An 18557-nucleotide genomic window follows, 5' to 3' on the forward strand; every position below is an offset into this window, starting at 1 on the left:
CACCCCTCCACCGTCTACTGTTCATCCAGCCCTCCACCACACCACGGGGTCCTGTTCATCCAGAGGCAACGCCACCGCTCACTGTTCATCCAAACCCCCCGCAACGCTCACTGTTCATCCCAGAGGCAGCATCGATCGGCTTCAGTTAGCAGCAGTAGCGAAGGAATCGCTCGATCGGGTTCAGTTAACAGCCATCGATCGATCGCTCGGGTTCAGTAACGCGTAGCCTGCAGTGCAATCGCTCGGGTTCAGTTATTGCCCAACGCCTCGCTCGGGTTCAGTTAGAGCCAACGCCTCGCACACACGCGCGTACGTGTACGAGAGAAACGCGCATCGCTTGGCCCCCGACCTCCCACCGTAACCGGGAACTCCCCGAAATTTTCCTCTCCCTCGCTTCTACCACGGTTTTTTCCGTCATGGACGGCCCAAAGAATGTCATGCAGCGGCGTCTCCGGCCCGCCCAGGACGAAAAGCCCATTTTCTGTCATGATTTTTTGTCATAGAAGTAGGAGCCCACCACATCTATGATGATACCGGGTTTCGTCACAATTATCGTCATAGAAGTGTCATATGTATGACAGAAAAAAAATTCGTTCGGCCCAAAATGTCACGGATGTATCTTTTTTTTATAGTGTCTCTTGTAATGGATTGAGTTTTCCCTTATCTTATCGGATTGAGTCTTTAATGATTTGAGAACACTTGATGTATGTCTTGCCGTGCGTATCTGTGGTGACAATGGGATATCACGTGATTCACTTGATGTATGTTTTGGTGATCAACTTGCAGGTTCCGCCCATGAACCTATGCATAGGGGTTGGCACACGTTTTTGTCTTGACTCTCCGGTAGAAACTTTAGGGCACTCTTTAAGGTTCTATGTGTTGGTTGAATAGATGAATCTGAGATTGTGTGATGCATATCGTATAATCATACCCACGGATACTTGAGGTGACACTGGAGTATCTAGGTGACATTAGGGTTTTGGTTGATATGTGTCTTAAGGTGTTATTCTAGTACGAACTCTTGAATAGATCGATCTGAAAGAATAACTTTGAGGTGGTTTCGTACCCTACCATAATCTCTTCGTTTGTTCTCCGCTATTAGTGACTTTGGAGTGACTCTTTGTTGCATGTTGAGGGATAGTTATATGATCCAATTATGTTATTATTGTTGAGAGAACTTGCACTAGTGAAAGTATGAACCCTAGGCCTTGTTTCCTAGCATTGCAATACCGTTTACGCTCACTTTTATCATTAGTTACCTTGCTGTTTTTATATTTTCAGATTACAAATACCTATATCTACTATCCATATTGCACTTGTATCACTATCTCTTCGCCGAACTAGTGCACCTATACAATTTACCATTGTATTTGGGTGTGTTGGGGACACAAGAGACTCTTTGTTATTTGGTTGCAGGGTTGTTTGAGAGAGACCATCTTCATCCTACGCCTCCCACGGATTGATAAACCTTAGGTCATCCACTTGAGGGAAACTTGCTATTGTCCTACAAACCTCTGCACTTGGAGGCCCAACAATGTCTACAATAAGAAGGTTGTGTAGTAGACATCAAGCTCTTTTCTGGCGCCGTTGCCGGGGAGGTGAGTGCTTGAAGGTATATCTTTAGATCTTGCAATCGAATCTTTTTGTTTCTTGTTTTAGCACTAGTTTAGTTTATAAAAGAAAATAAAAATGGAATTGAGTTTGTCTCATACGCTTCATCTTTTTAATATCTTTCGTGAGAATGATGGAAAGGAAAATTGTGCCAAAGTGTTAGAAGAAGAATGCATTAAAATGTTTGGTACTAGATCTTTGTATGATGAGCATGATTGCAATGTTGTTAGTATGAACTCCTTGAATATCCATAGTACTAATGATGATTGCACTAGTCATGATGAAAATATCTCTTATAAGCATGTCAATTTTTGTGGAGTGCATTGGGTTTGCAAGTACACACCAAATAGGGAAGATAGATATTGCAAGAGGCATAAGCATTTAGAAACTAAATGGTTGCAAGAAAGGCTAGATGCTTGTGCTGAAAATTTAAATTTTCTTAGCCGTACTTGTGAACTTTGCAATGAACATGATCATTTCAGTAACCAATGCAAATTGTTTCATGATTGTGTCGTGTCCAAAAATTGTGATGACTTGATTTCCCTTGCACATCATAATGAACTTAGTTTGCTCTTGGGTTATGAAGAAATGAAACGTATAACTAAGGTCATTCCAGAATTTGCCCTTGATAGAGTTCTTCATTTTGATCTAGAAGAAATTTATATGTATTGTGCGGTGAATTGCATTGAAAATCCTTATATTGCCAACTACATGAAGAAAAGAAAACAAATAGAAGATGAAGAAAATACTAATGAAAGGGAAGAGACTTCCCAATATCCTCCTATTATTTCTTATGATGAATCAGGTAACGAGGAGGAGCCTTCTATTCAACCAATATCATTAATAAGGAGCTCCAAAAAGAGGATTGAACCCACACATGATGTGGTGAAGAAGAAGAAAAGAAAAAGGAAGAGAGGTAAAAAGATATCTCTCCCAAATAATGTTGCTCCTATTATTGTTGTGCCTCATGAAAATGAATCAAAAATAATTGTGGAAGATGATGCACTTGATGATGATCTCGTTATGCCCATTTCTTGTTGTGATGATTATGATTGGGAAGATAATAATACTTATGATCATGAAAATCTTTTTGGCACTTGCTTGGAAGAATATGATAATTGCTATACTATTGGTGCTATCCATACTATTAATGATGAGAGTGATTATGCTTATGATATGAAAAGGCCCAAGCTTGGGGAAGCTATGTTTAATGAGAATGACATATTTGAGAATATATTTGCTGAAATTAATGTTTGTCCCAAGCTTGGGGATGCTACGTTTAATGAAGATGATATTTTTAGCCTCCCAAGTTTTGATATGCAAAGTTGTTATGATGATAGCATGCCTTCTACCTATGATGATTATAGTGATGAAAGTGGTTTTGGAAGAGTGTCAACTTTAGGAAGTAATGATCCCACTATTTTGGAGGATGTTGAATCTTATGATATTTATGAAAGTGGATTTGGAGAGGTCATGACTTTATTTAGTGATGTATCCACTATTTTGGAAGAGGTTTCAATTGATTATGATGAGAACAAAGTTGCTACTTATGATGATTATTGTGAAGAAAACTTATGCTATAAAAAGTAGTGATGATTATATTTATAAAACTTGTCATGATTATGATTATCCTTTTTCTGAACATTACTCTTTTAATATGGAAACAATTTATAGTATTCTAGTCTCTTATGATACTCCCACTATTCCGAATGAGAAGATTTTGCTTGTGTGGAGAGTAGTAAATTTTCTATGCTAGTAGATCATGAAAAGAATGTTTTAGGTGCTGGTTATATTGTTGAATTCATTCATGATGCTACTGAAATTTATTATGAGGGAGGAATATATGCTTGTAGGAATTGCAATAATATCAAGTTTCCTCTCTATGTGCTTAAAGTTTTGAAGTTATGCTTGTTTTGCCTTCCTATGCTAGTTGATTATTGTTCCCATAAGTTGTTTTCTCACAAAATCCCTATGCATAGGAAGTGGGTTAGACTAGAATGTGCTAGTCATATTCTTCATGATGCTCTCTTTATGTTTCAATTCTTATCTTTTATGTGAGCATCATTGAAATCATCATGCCTAGCTAGGGGCATTAAACAATAGCGCTTGTTGGGAGGCAACCCAATTTTAATTTAGTTTCTTGCTTTTTGGTTCTTTTTAGTCATAAATAATCCATCTAGCTTCTGTTTAGATGTGGTTTTATGTTTTAATTAGTGTTTGTGCCAAGTAGAACCTATGGGAAGACTTGGGTGAAGTGTTTATGATCATGCTGTAAAAAACAGAAACTTTAGCGCTCACGAGGTTAGCTAAAACTTTTTACTGGAGAGTGATATTTAGTTGATTCTTTTTGTAGATGATTATTAGACAAATTCCTCAGGTCCACCAATTTATTTTAGAATTTTTGGAGTTCCAGAAGTTTGCATTTGATACAGATTACTACAGACTGTTCTGTTTTTGACAGATTCTGTTTTCATTGTGTTGCTTGCTTATTTTGATGAATCTATGGCTAGTAAAATAGTTTATAAACCATAGTGAAGTTGGAATACAGTAGGTTTAACACCAATATAAATAAATAATGAGTTAATTACAGTACCTTGAAGTGGTGTTTTGTTTTCTTTCGCTAACGGAGCTCATGAGATTTTCTGTTAAGTTTTGTGTTGTGAAGTTTTCAAGTTTTGGGTAAAGATTCGATGGACTATAGAATAAGGAGTGGCAAGAGCCTAAGCTTGGGGATGACCAAGGCACCCCAAGGTAATATTCAAGGACAACCAAGAGCCTAAGCCCTGGGATGCCCCGGATGGCATCCCCTCTTTCGTCTTCGTTCATCGGTAACTTTACTTGGAGCTATATTTTTATTCACCACATGATATGTGTTTTGCTTGGAGCGTCGTTTTATTTTCTTTAGCTTTGCTTTATTTTTGAATAAAATACTAAGATCTGAAATTCTTAAATGAGATAGAGTCTTCACATAGCTACATAACTATTTAACTACTCATTAATCTTCACTTATATCTTTTTGGAGTAGTTTGTCATTTACTCGTGTGCTTCACTTATATCCTATGAGTAAATGGTTGAATGATTTGAATGTCATAAATCTGAAATTATATATGTTTCATATGCTTTTCCCATGGGGAGTAATGCCTTTACATATAAGTAGAGGTGGTAAATTTATTGAAGGTTAGCAAACATTGTATTGGTCACTTGAACAATTCATGAAAGAATATTGAAGGAAGAGAGATTTCACATATAAATATACTATCTTGGACCTCTTCTATGATTGTGAGCCCCATTAATTATTTTCAAACCTGAGCAAATTAGTTGAAGTTGGACAAGGAAGACAACATAATGAGTTATGCTTGGGTATATTTGTATAGAAATTATATTGTTATGGATCCTCTAACATGTGGTGCTTGCTATTTAGAATCCTTTGCTAGCCAAAATTTCTGTACTAAGCGGGAATACTGCCTGTGCATCCAAATTCCATGAACCAAGTTTCTTCCATGAGTGTCCACCATATCTACCTATATGCGGTATTTACCTGCCGTTCCAAGTAAATTTGCATGTACCAAACTCTAAACCTTCAAATAATAATCTGTTTTGTATGCCCGAATCGCTCATGTAGCGACTAGGGGCTAGCAGTATCTTCCATGCTAGGTGGGTTATTCTCACCATGAGTGGACTCCGCTCATCATTCACGAGAAAATGGCTGGTGACTGGGATGCCCAGTCCTATGATCAAAAGATCAAAAACAAGTTCGCAAATAATTTAAACAAAACTCCCCCGGGATTGTTGAAAGTTGGACGGCACCCGTTGTTTCGGACAAGCCGTGGGGTGTGATCGTTGGTGGAGGGGGAGTAAAATCTTTACCTTTCTGCGTGGGAACCGCCTATGATGTATCTAGTATGGAAGATATTGGGAACTCTTGGTCGTTATGTTAACAATGAAAGCATACCTCTCAAAATTATTTTCATCTCTGTTTTTGCTTCGAGCTCTGGCACCTCTGCAAATCCATGCTTCCCTCTGCGAAGGGCCTATATTTTACTTTTATGCAATACAGTAGTATTCCTTCTCATTCCAACCTACTCTTTAGTTGGCAAGCATCATGTGATGGAAAGATCTAAGCATATATGGCCATTCAAATATATTTGAGCATGAATTATTATTGTTGACATAACCCTTGAGGTAAAAGGTTGGGAGGCGAAACATTAAACCCCTATCTTTCTCTGTGTTCGATGAATACTATTTGTTCTAAAAATATGCTTTGAGTGGTAGCAATCATGGAAGACTAAATGATAGTTGAGTATGTGAAGTTTGCTGAATCAAAGCTCTGACATAGACTCTTCCTGAAAATAAGATGAATTGTAATTGTTTGATGACTAATAACACGGTTTGTTAGTTTTCAAGAAAGTTTATGATCTATACTTTAACATGTGAATAGTTTTTTACTTGATCATGCAAATTTCTGTGAGTTGAGCTACTGTTATGACATATAATGATGCTAGAAAAGATGATTGAAATTGTCATTGATCAAACTTATGCACCTGCTAGCATTCACACTTCATAAATTATTTCTTTTATCATTTACCTACTCGAGGACGAGCAGGAATTACGCTTGGGGATGTTGATACGTCTCCAACGTATCTTGGATGTTTAATGGGCTTTACTATGCACATTTATATTATTTTTGGGACTAACCTATTGACCCAGAGCCCAGTGCCGGTTCCTGTTTTTTCCCTTGTTTCAGTGTTTCGAAGAAAAGGAATATCAAATGGAGTCGAAACGGAATGAAACCTTCTGGAGAAGTTATTTTTGGAAAGAAAGCAACCCGGGAGACTTGGAGTGCACGTCAGGAAAGCAACGAGGGAGGCATGAGGCAGGGGGCACCCACCCCCCTAGGCGGGCCCTCCACCCTCATGGGCCCCTTGTGGCTCCCCTGACGTATATCTTCCGCCTATATATATCCATATACCCTAAAACCATCGAGGAACAGAATAGATCAGGAGTTCTGCCGTCGTAAGCCTCTGTAGCCCCCAAAAACCAATCGGGACCCTGTCCCGGCACCCTGCCGGAGGGGGGATCCCTCACCGTTGGCCATCTTCATCATCCCGGCGCTCTCCATGACGAGGAGGGAGTAGTTCACCCTCGGGGCTGAGGGTATGTACCAGTAGCTATGTGTTTGATCTCTCTCTCTCGTGTTCTTGATTTGGCACGATCTTGATGTATCGTGAACTTTGCTATTATAGTTGGATCTTATGTTGCTTCTCCCCCTCTACTCTCTTGTAATGGATTGAGTTTTCCCTTATCTTATCGGATTGAGTCTTTAATGATTTGAGAACACTTGATGTATGTCTTGCCGTGCGTATCTGTGGTGACAATGGGATATCACGTGATTCACTTGATGTATGTTTTGGTGATCAACTTGCAGGTTCCGCCCATGAACCTATGCATAGGGGTTGGCACACGTTTTCGTCTTGACTCTCCGGTAGAAACTTTAGGGCACTCTTTAAGGTTCTATGTGTTGGTTGAATAGATGAATCTGAGATTGTGTGATGCATATCGTATAATCATACCCACGGATACTTGAGGTGACACTGGAGTATCTAGGTGACATTAGGGTTTTGGTTGATATGTGTCTTAAGGTGTTATTCTAGTACGAACTCTTGAATAGATCGATCTGAAAGAATAACTTTGAGGTGGTTTCGTACCCTACCATAATCTCTTCGTTTGTTCTCCGCTATTAGTGACTTTGGAGTGACTCTTTGTTGCATGTTGAGGGATAGTTATATGATCCAATTATGTTATTATTGTTGAGAGAACTTGCACTAGTGAAAGTATGAACCCTAGGCCTTGTTTCCTAGCATTGCAATACCGTTTACGCTCACTTTTATCATTAGTTACCTTGCTGTTTTTATATTTTCAGATTACAAATACCTATATCTACCATCCATATTGCACTTGTATCACCATCTCTTCCCCGAACTAGTGCACCTATACAATTTACCATTGTATTGGGTGTGTTGGGGACACAAGAGACTCTTTGTTATTTGGTTGCAGGGTTGTTTGAGAGAGGCCATCTTCATCCTACGCCTCCCACGGATTGAGAAACCTTAGGTCATCCACTTGAGGGAAACTTGCTACTGTCCTACAAACCTCTGCACTTGGAGGCCCAACAATGTCTACAAGAAGAAGGTTGTGTAGTAGACATCAGTATTGAGAATCAAAGGGAGAGAAGAAGCCATCTAGCTACTAGCTATGGACCCATAGGTTTGTGGTAAACTACTCACGCTTCATCGGAAGCGCAATAGAGTTGATGTAGAAGCCTTCCATGATCGAATCGCCCTCCGCCAGTGTCGAGGGTGTCGTGCGACATATGCCAAAGGACGGCTTATCATGGTGGAGGAGAGTAATACGACGCCGGTGCCTGGAAACGGGATAAGGCATAGACATGTACGCCGATGCATCTTACCCAGGTTCGGGGCTCTCCTAGGAGATAACACCCCTAGTCCTGCTCTACAGGGTCTCCGCATGATCACTATCTCAACAAGTAGCTACAAGCTTGCTCCTTGAGCTGTTTGGCCAGAGGAGGAAGAAGGGCAAGGCTAGCTCTATCCCTCTCTCTATGGTGTGTGTGCTATCTAAGAGGCTGAACCCTTTGCATGGGCGCCCCGGGGATTTATATAGGCCTACCCCCAGGGGTACAATGGTAATCTGGCCGGGTGTAGGACCCGGCTATCAGTGTCTCTGGTGGCCGACTTCTCCGCCGGATGCTGGGGCTCGCCGCCTGGTGGGTCCCACCGGCTGTATTGTACTTGGCTAAAAGGCCGCGCCCGCTGCTTGCGGGTCTTGCCAGCTGCTTAGCACTGTGGCAGGGTCTCTGATGATGTGTGCTTTGTCGGGGAGAGCGTGGCTACAGTCCCGCTGCCTGGTAGGCGTTCACTGTAGCCACTCCCCGTCTCTTCTGGTTAATGGCGCACAAACTCCAAGGCGGGGAGAGGGCCGCCTGGCCAGGAGCCGGCCTCCCCCTGAGCCGACTGGTCAGGGCTCGCCGCCTTCTGGTCTCTCACGGGCAGGTAGGGCCCGCCGCCTGTGAGCCGTCGATAGCCCGTCGTGGGAGTATGGCCTCTCTGCCATGGATGATGTCATAGATCGCGTGGCAACAGTGCCGCGCCGGGCGGGGGATGTCCGCCCAGTACGCTGCACTGTGGCCACGCTCTGCCCTGGATTCGGGGGTGACGGGCTGCACAGTAGCCACACCCCGTCTCATCGTGATTATGTGGGTGCTAACTTTGAGGGCACATGGGGCCGCCTGCTAGGAGCCGGTCTCTCTAGAGGCCGCCTGCTAGGAGTCGGCCCACTCCATGGCCGTCTTCTGGATTCCGCCGCCTCCTGGCAGCCGGCCGTTTGGACCAGCCTGCCCCAAGAAGGCGGCACCCTGTCTTTGATGCTTGAGGGGCGCAGCCGGGCCCGATGTCTTGAAATACAATGGGAGGCTGATGAGGCTACCCATGGTCATTTACTCCGACAGTAGTCCCCGAAGCTGGTGGGGCACCACGGCTGAAAAGGTGAGGAGCTGCAGCAGCTTCCTACTCCGAATGGTCTGGTTGCTTTGTTTCGTCCGTCTTCCCGAGTGCCGACTGGTTGGAATTGGACGCGACCAGGCAGGCCGCCTGGCGATTTCGAAATGCCGCGGCGGGAGCCAGGTGGCACGCCAGCCGGGCGCCAGGCTTGTCGCCCGCTGTTCACACGCCACGCGGCGCCAGCTAGCCGGCCCGGCCTCCCAGCCCATGCGCACGACGGGACGTCGCCATAGGCTGGGGCCCGCCACTACCGGGCCTCGGCACGCGCGCGGATCCGCTGCGGCCGAGGCGGATGGTTAATATTCTGGGGTGCAGTTAATACACGCCATTACCGCACGGTAAACATGGGGTCGTGGGGGAGTGGGCGCAGTTAAGCCCACGACCCCCACGTTCTCGCCCCCTCGGCTCCGCCGCCTGGGGCTATAAGTAGGGGGAGGAGGGGGCGGCAAACGCACGCGTGCTCTCCTCTCCCTTTTCCTTCGTCGTTCCTCTTCTTCTTCTCTCCGCTGCCGCAGCGCCTCTTCTCCTCACCGAAGTACTGCCACAGCTCTCCGTTGCCGGGCTCCCTCTCGCCGCGGCCTTCTTATTCCGCCATGGTTTCGTCCGCTCGCCGTGCACCGTGCCTCCGACGAGCTCCTTCGTCCATGGCGCGCTTACGGGCCGGCGATTGGGACGGCTCAAATGTCCATGAGAACCACCTTTCTTTCCTCCACCAGATGCGGCGCCTGCCCCGCGAGGTGCACGTGAAGGTACGCGTCCCTCCTGCGGCTGAAATCTCGCCGGTGCCGGAAGAGGACGAGCGCGTTGTCTTCCGCTCGCATTTCCTACGCGGCTTCGGCCTTCCGGCGAGCGGCTTCATGCGCTCCTTCCTCAATTTCTACCAAATCCAGCCGCACCACCTCACGCCCAACACGGTGGTGCTGCTGGCCGCCTTCGTCACTATGTGCGAAGGTTACCTCGGCACTCTCCCCACCCTCGAGCTCTGGGACGAGTGCTTCTACATCAAGCTCGGCACCGCTGCCAAGGGCACGCCGGCTCAGTGCGGAGCCTGTGTAGCGGTGCGGCGTCCGGGTGCCGAGAACCGCTTCCCGTCCATCACCCTGCTGCAGTCGGCCAAACTGTGGCAGAAGTCCTATTTCTACATCAAGAACCTTCATCCGACGCTGGACTACATCAACCTGCCAGCTTATGTAGCCGGCCCACCTGTTGAGCCGCGCACCAACTGGCGGTACAAGCCGGCCACCCTATCGGCCGCCTCCAACGCCGCCCTCACCCAACTCCAGGTGATGACGGAGTCGGAGGGCCTCAAGGGCTCGGACTTGCTGGCCGCCTACGTGGCGTGCCGAGTGCTCCCCCTCCAAGCCCGGCCGCACATCATCAACAGCATGAGCGGGCACCCGGACCCGTGCCGGATGTGCTCGAAGGAGCTACTGGACGTGGAGGTGGTCCGGCTGCTCAACTACTTCTCCAACTGCAAGCTGTCGGAGAAGGAGTGGCAGTTCGGCAAGCGGCCATACGACCGCGCACACCCGCCGCCTGCGGTTAGTCTTGTTGTTCTTTTCTTTTCTTCGGTTGTTCGAGTTCTTCTTCTTCGCCTGATCAGTCGGCAATGACGCAGGTCTTCACGACCTAGTCGGCCGCCAACACCCTGGAGCCGGGTCATGAATACATGTCGGACCGGTCGAGGAGCGACGTGGACGACCCCGACTTGGGGGCGGCCGCCATGGAGGAGGATGATGCCACGGGTGGCGGAGGTGGAGCGGGCGGCTCCGGAGGAGGAGGCGGCCTCGAGGACTGGCCAGATGATGACGAGGAAGAGAACGAGCCGCGCCGCCCGCGCGGCACCGACAAGGCGGGTGCAAGCTCTTCAGCCGCGCCGGCTGCACCAAGCGGCGTGCTGAAGCACCGAGCCAGCTCGCTGTTGTTCGGCAGCCGGCCGAAGAAGCCCAAGAACTCGACTGCTATGACCAGGCCGTAGGAGGCCGCCTTAGTTCCAGAGGGCCCCGAAGCAGCCCCCGACGGTGTCCGCGTAAGTGCTTGATTTCTCTTGTGTTTTCTTTTCCTCTTTCTTGCAAATTCTTTCTGAGCGTCTTCTTGTCTTGTTTAAACAGGGCCCCGCTCTCCCTTGAGCGGTCTGCCTCTGCCTCCGTGATCGGGGTGGCGGAGGGCTCCGCCAACACCCGCCGCGTGGACACGCGCACCGAGCTCCAGGCGGCGGCGGAGCGAAACACGCGGGAGGCGCGCGAAGAGCGGGAGAAGGCGGAGCGGGAGAAGGCGGACGCGGCCAAGGCGGCGCAGGAGGAGGCCGACACAGTAGCGAAGGCTCAGGCCGATGCTGCGACCAAGGCGCAGGCGGACGCGGCTGCCAAAGCGAAAGCGGAAGAGGCCGCACGCGGCCGGACTCCGCAACTCATCATCCCTCTGCGCTCCGCGCCACCGGTGCCAGAGACCCAGGCGCCGACTGGAGGGCCGACGAGGACCAGCCGGCCATGGAGAGGGGAGGGGGCGACCCCGTCATCATGGAGGCGGAAGTGACCCCGCCCATGCCAACTGCCGACGCTCAGACCAGCCGGCCTGAGCCGCCGCAAGCGTCGCTAGTTGGTGGCGAGCTGGTGGTGGGGGCGACTCCGGTGGTCCATACTCCGGTGCGCCGGCGTGCGGCAAAGGCGGCCTCAAAGCCACGGCCGCAGGAGGTCGGGGCCGCAAGCTCGTCGGCCCCTGAAGCGGAGGCCACCAGTGCTGCCCCGCCAGAGTGGACGCCTAGGGGCGGGACGGGTGTCCTGAACACAACTGCGCACGACGTTCAGGCCCAGTTCCAGGCCCAAGGCGCCGCCCTCCAGCAGTATACGAAGGCGTTCTTGGCGACGCGAGCAGCCGTCCGGGTATGTTTCTTGTGCCTTGTTTTTTATTCTTGTTATCTTCCGTGGGGGCGCGCTAGCGCACCCACTGGGTGTAACCCCCAAGTTCCGGGCCGGCTGCTAAGGAGGCGGCTCGGAACTTAATGGTAAGTTCCGACTGCTGACTTTTTCTTCTGTTGTCTTTGGTGCAGGATTACCACAACCTCCGCGCGGCCGCCTTCAACACCAGGTTCAGGAGCTGGCCAAGCGAACCACTAACCTGTCTGACAGCCGGAGTAAGCCTTCATCTTTTCTCTCTTGGAGGGGCGCGTCAGCGCACCCGCTGTGTGTAGCCCCCGAGATTCGGGCCGACTACTGAGCAGTCGGGCCGGATCTCCCAGCAACCACTTTTCTTCTTTGTTGATTGTTTGACTGTCTTTTCTTTCTTGTCTTTACAGGAGCCAACGCCACCTTGCAGCAGCACCTGGGCGAAGCCCAAACCATGCTGCGCGCCAAAGAGGAGGAGTGCAGCAAGGTGGTGCAGGAGCGCGACCGCCTGGCCAAGAAGTTGGCGGACCAGGCGGGCCAGCACAAGGCGGAGCTCCAGAAGCTCAAGGAGGCGGAGGACGCCCTCAAGGCCGAGTTTGAGACCGAGCGCTCAAAGTGGGTCGAGAGGGAGAATGCTCTATCCGACGGTTACGACGAGATCGAGGACATGCTCGATGGTGAGTTATCCTTTCCTTTCTTTCATCTGCCGACTGTCATATGAGCCGGTGTCCGGCTTCATACTTCTTTTTCCTTCTTGCGCAGAGTACTTCCCTGGTCACGCCGTTGCTGCCAGCCAAGCCGTCGAGGCTCGCCACGACGAGCGAAGACAGGCTGGTGCAGAAATCGCGCCCAACACCCCTCGGACCCTCGGCAAACAGCTTCTCGCCGTTCAAGCTCGTCTCCAGTCGGGCCATCGGATGCTTCGCCTCCTGCAGCGTGTCAGAGCCCAGGTGCTGACTGCCCTCTAGCCGGATGCTCAGATCCAGCGCACCCCCAGCCGGACTGCCGAGTGGCTAGAGGTGGTAGTCGGCCGCTTCAAGGCGTGGAAGGGCTCCGCGGCCCGGGCTGGCGCACGGCGGGCCTTGGAGTTCATCAAGGCGTGGTATCCTGGGCTAAACCTAGCCTAGTGGCCACGTTCTGGCAGGAAGCCAGCGAAGAGTTGGTGGCGGTGGGACCTGCGCTCACCCAACGCGCGGTGGCGATTGCCGAGTACATCAACACCGGTGACTTCATCCCCGAGCTAGACGAACGGGGCGCCAAGGTGCCGGCCGACTGGTTCGGGCTGAACCTAGAGGACGGTGGGGACTCGGCAGAGGAGATTGCTTCCAGCGACGAAGGGGAAGACGAGGAGGGCGAGGATGGTGAAGACGGCACGCGAGAAGAAGGAGCGGACGGCCAGCCCCAGCCAGATCGAGCCTCAAGCAACGAGCCGCGTGCGAGTGCGCTGACTGCTACTGGAGCTGATCAGGCCGAGACCCGCCAGGCGGCCACTCCACCAGCCAGCAGCGCCGACTCTGCCAACCCGCCGGACCCGCCCACTGCTCCTCTGGCCTAGGCAGCCAGTTTTTATCTTAACTTTTCCTGCTTTGTAGTCTCTTGAACAAACTTGTTAAATTTGCGCAGTTCCACCCGCTGGGGGTGTATTCAAACTTTGTTGAATGCTGGCCGAGGACCTTTTGCTATGTAAATTAATTCTCGCATGAGTTGTGCTTTGCCGAGTTCCGAATTGTCTAGCTTTTCCGTTCTTTTGGCTTTTTTTCCTTTGCCGCCTTCCCTTGGCTGCCGCCTTGCCAGCCAGACGGCCACTCTACGGTCCGTGGCTGGGTCAAGTACTTAGACGTTTTGGGAAGACAAGTACTTTGGCCGTTTAGAACGTAGCAAGTTAAGTAGGAAGCCGGCCGGCCGGCTGCACAGCAGCCGGTCGGAGAGGCGAGGAGCCGGCTTGGCCTATGTGAATGCTTTTGTCCTTAGCCATTTTTCATGTGGGCACCATTTCCTGCCTTTAACTCCTACCAGCCGAACAGTCGCTCTGCGAGCTGCAGCCTATGGCAAGAGAGGGCTTAGATGCTGGCACACTACTTGTCCGACTGCAGGTAGCACCGACATAGTACAAGGCGGCAAGCCCCGGGGCCGATTGGTCGAACCCGGTGCCAGGCAGAATAATGAAATAACACATTCATAGGCATAAAACTTATCATATAGATAAAAAGGGTAGCCCCCGAGTGCTCCTCGAGGGACACGATGTCTTAGCTTCTTAATACAAAAGGTAGTGTGGTACATACTGCATTAACTGTAAAATCTTCGGAGGAGATTCGCATTCCATGGGCGCTCCGATTCCTTGTCGGAGTCGTCTCTCTTGCGCGCTCTGGGCTTCTGTGCGTCGATGAGGTAGTAGGAGTCGTTGCCCAAAGCTTTGCTGATGATGAAGGGGCCTTCCCAAGGGGCCGAGAGCTTGTGCTGGCCGGCTGTTCGCTGGATCAGCCGGAGCACAAGGTCTCCCTCTTGGAAGGATCTTGGCTTGACCTTCCGACTGTGGTAGCGGCGCAGGCTCTGCTGTTAGATGGCGGACCGGTTGAGTGCCAACAGCCGGCCCTCTTCCAGCAGATCGACGCTGTCTTCTCGTGCTTCCTTCGCCTCCGCCACCGTGTACATGGTGACGCGAGGTGAGTCGAACTTGATGTCAGTTGGGATGACAGCCTCGGCCCCGTACACGAGGAAGAAAGGAGTGAAGCCGGTTGACTTGTTCGGAGTGGTGCGTAGGCTCCAGAGGATAGCCGGCAGCTCGTCGATCCAGCAGCCGGCCGAGCGCTCTAGTGGCTCGACCCGTCGGGGCTTGATGTCGGACAAGATGAGGCCATTTGCTCGCTCGACTTGGCCATTTGATTGCAGATGGGCAACGGACTCTAAGTCCAGTCGGATGCCCTGCGTCGCGCAGAAACGAGCCAAGGTGCCTTTGGCAAAGTTTGTGCCATTTTCGGTGATGATGTTGTGTGGTACACCGTACCGGACGGTGATATCTGCGATGAAAGTCACAGCAGTCGGACCATTCAGTTTCTTGATTGGCTTTGCTTCAATCCACTTGGTGAACTTGTCTATGGTGATAAGCAGATGGGTCATGCCGCCGCGTGCTGTCTTGAATGGTCCCACAATGTCCAGCCCCCACACGGCAAAGGGCCAAGTGAGGGGGATGGTCTTGAGTGCAGAAGCCGGCAGATGTTGCTTGGAGCTGAATTTCTGGCATCCCTTGCAATGCTTGACCAAGTCCTTAGCGTCTTCCAAAGCAGTCGGCCAGAAGAAACCATGGCGGAAAGCTTTGGTGACAAGGGATCTAGAGGCCGCGTGGTGGCCGCACTCGCCTTGGTGGATATCTTTGAGGATTGCCTTGCCCTTTTCTGGTTCTACGCAGTGCTGGAAGACTCCAGTCACGCTGCGTCTGACAAGCTTTTTGTTTACTATCGTGTAGGCTCCTGCTCAGTGCTGCACTTGCCGGGCCAAGATCTCATCAGCCGGCAGCTCTCTGTTCACCAGGAAGTTGAGGATGGGCTGCGCCCATGATGGTGCTTCGACTTCATCTACTGTCATCACTGCCACTTGTACTAGGGCGGTTGGGTTGGGAGGCGGCGGGTTGGGATCGGCCACCGCTTGCTGCGTTGTTGGAGTCCCCGGGCCGACTGCTGCAGCCCCCGGGCCGGGTGCGACTGCCGCAGACCCCGAGCCGCCTGTCGAAGTCCCCGGGCCGGCTGTTGCAGCCCCCGAGTCGGATACGACTGCTTCAGAGCAGCCGGCACGAAGATAGACTCGGACTCTAGAGAAGGCTTGATTGACGGCTTGCAGAGGCACTAAAGGGAAACGCCGGCTGGTATTGCTTGACGGGTGGAGCCGATCCATGCCAGGGTATCAGCTGGCTCATTTTCGTTCCGTGGCACATGAAGGAACTCGCACCCCTCAAAGTATCCACTGAGTTGCTGGATGAGGAAGCGGTAACTTGCCATATTTGCATCCTTGGCGTCCCAGTCGCCAGACGACTGCTGGACCACCAAGTATGAGTCGCCATAGCACAGGATCCGGCGGATGCCGATCTCTTTGGCCAGCCGGAGTCCGTGTACTAGCGCCTCATACTCGCCCATGTTGTTGGAGGCGGCAAAGTGGATTTGCAATGTGTATCTGAGCTTGTCACCTTTGGGAGAGGTGAGGACAACGCCAGCTCCCAAGCCGGTGCGCATCTTTGAGCCATCAAAGTGCATCCGCCAATGAGTGGAGTCCGGAGCTGGCGGCAGGTACTGGGTCTCAGCCTAGTCAACGAGGAAGTCGGCCAGTGCTTGTGACTTGATGGCGGTACATGGCTAGTAGAAGATGGTGTAGGGGCCAACTCGATGGCCCATTTGGCCACTCGGCCTGATGCATCTCTACTGCCTATGATTTCGGCAAGCGGGGCGGTGCAGACAACCGTGATGGGGTGCTCTTGCAAGTAAGGCTTGAGCTTCTTGGCGGCAAAGTGCACGCTGTAGCACATCTTCTGGTAATGGGGGTAGTTCTGCTTGGCGGCTGACAGTACCTCGCTCAAGTAATACACAGGCCTCTGGGCCGGCAGTGCTTTGTCGTATTCTTGGCGCTCTACCACCATGACTGTGCTGACCACCCGGCTGGTGGCGGCGATGTAGAGAAGCATGGGCTCCTTAGTAGCCGGGGTGGCCAGAACAGGCGGCGTGGTCAACATCTTCTTGAGCTGGAGAAAAGCCTCGTATGCCTTGTCGTTCCACTCAAAGTGAGTAGTTTTCTTCATGAGCTGGTACAGGGGAAGAGCCTTCTCGCCCAGCCGACTGATGAAGCGGCTGATGGATACCAAGCAGCTAGTAAATTTTTGGACGTCTCGCAATCGGGTGGGTCTCTCCATCCTCTCGATGGCTTTGATCTTTACAGGGTTGCACTCAATGTCGCGCTCTGAGACCAGGAAGCCAAGGAGCTGGCTGGTACTCCAAAGACACACTTCTCTGGGTTGTGCTTGATTTGAAAACGGTGCAGATTATCAAAAGTTTCCTTGAGATCTTCCAAGAGAGTACTGCGCTTCTCCGTCTTCACCACAATATCGTCTACATAGACGTGGGCATTTCTGCCGAGTTGCTTGAGGAGGCACTTCTGCATGCAACGCTGAAATGTGGCACTGGCATTCCTCAAGCCGAATGTCATGGTCAGGTAGCAGAAGGCTCCGAATGGTGTGGTGAAGGCGGTCTTCAACCTGTCGGCCAGGTTCAGCTTGATCTGGTGGTACCCTGAGTTGGCATCCAAAAAACTCAGCAGCTCGCATCCGGCTGTGGAGTCTATCACTTGGTCAATCCGAGGCAAAGCAAACGAATCTTTGGGGCAAGCTTTGTTGAGGCTGGTATAGTCAATACACATGCGCCATTTGTTGTTCTTCTTCAGTACAAGGACTGGGTTGGCAAGCCATTCTGGAAAGAAAACTTCCATAATGAAGCCGGCTGCTAGAAGCCGGGCTATCTCTTCACCAACAATTCTTCTCTTCTCCTGTGATAGGCGGCGGAGGGGTTGCTTGACTGGTTTTGCATCTGCTCTGACATGTAGCTTGTGCTCGGCGAAATCCGTTGGAACACCCGGCATGTCTTTGGGATGTAACGCCCACGATGCGGCTATATCTCCCACGTGTCGAGGCACGACTTAGAGGCATAACCGCATTGTGGTTTTGTCGCAAGAAGGGTCATCTTCACACAATCCCATGTAATGAACAAGAATGGGATAACGAGAGTTGGCTTACAATCGCCACTTCACACAATACATAAATATAATTCATACATCATCCAAAATACACACATAGACCGACTACGGTCAAGATCCAAATAAAAATAAGATAACCCCAAATACTAGATCCCCGATCGTCCCAACTGGGCTCCACTACTGATCATCAGGAAAAGACACATAGTAACGACCACGTTCCTCATCGAACTCCCACTTGAGATCGATCCCATCATCTGCACTGGCATCGTCGGCACCTGGAACTATTTTGGTAGAATCTGTGAGTCACGAGGACTCAGCAATCTCACACCCGCGAGATCAAGACTATTTAAGCTTATAGGAAAGGATGGTGTAATGAGGTGGAGTTGCAGCAGGCAACAAGCATATATGGTGGCTAACATACGCAAATGAGAGCGAGAAGAGAAGCAACGGAACGGTCGTCATCTAGCAATGACCGAGAAGTGATCCTGAACTCCTACTTACGTCATGCATAACTCAAACCGTGTTCACTTCTCGGACTCCGCCGAGAAGAGACCATCACGGCTACACACACGGTTGATGTATTTTGGTTAAGTCAAGTGACAAGTTCTCTTCAACCGGACATTAACAAATTCCCAACTGCCTCATAACCGCGGGCACGGCTTTCGAAAGATAATACCCTGCAGGGGTGTCCCAACTTAGCCCATCATAAGCTCTCACGGTCAACAAAGGATAAACCTTCTCCCGGAAAGACCCG

Source organism: Triticum aestivum, chromosome 5D (assembly GCF_018294505.1).
Source record: "Triticum aestivum cultivar Chinese Spring chromosome 5D, IWGSC CS RefSeq v2.1, whole genome shotgun sequence".
Lineage (NCBI taxonomy): Eukaryota > Viridiplantae > Streptophyta > Magnoliopsida > Poales > Poaceae > Triticum > Triticum aestivum.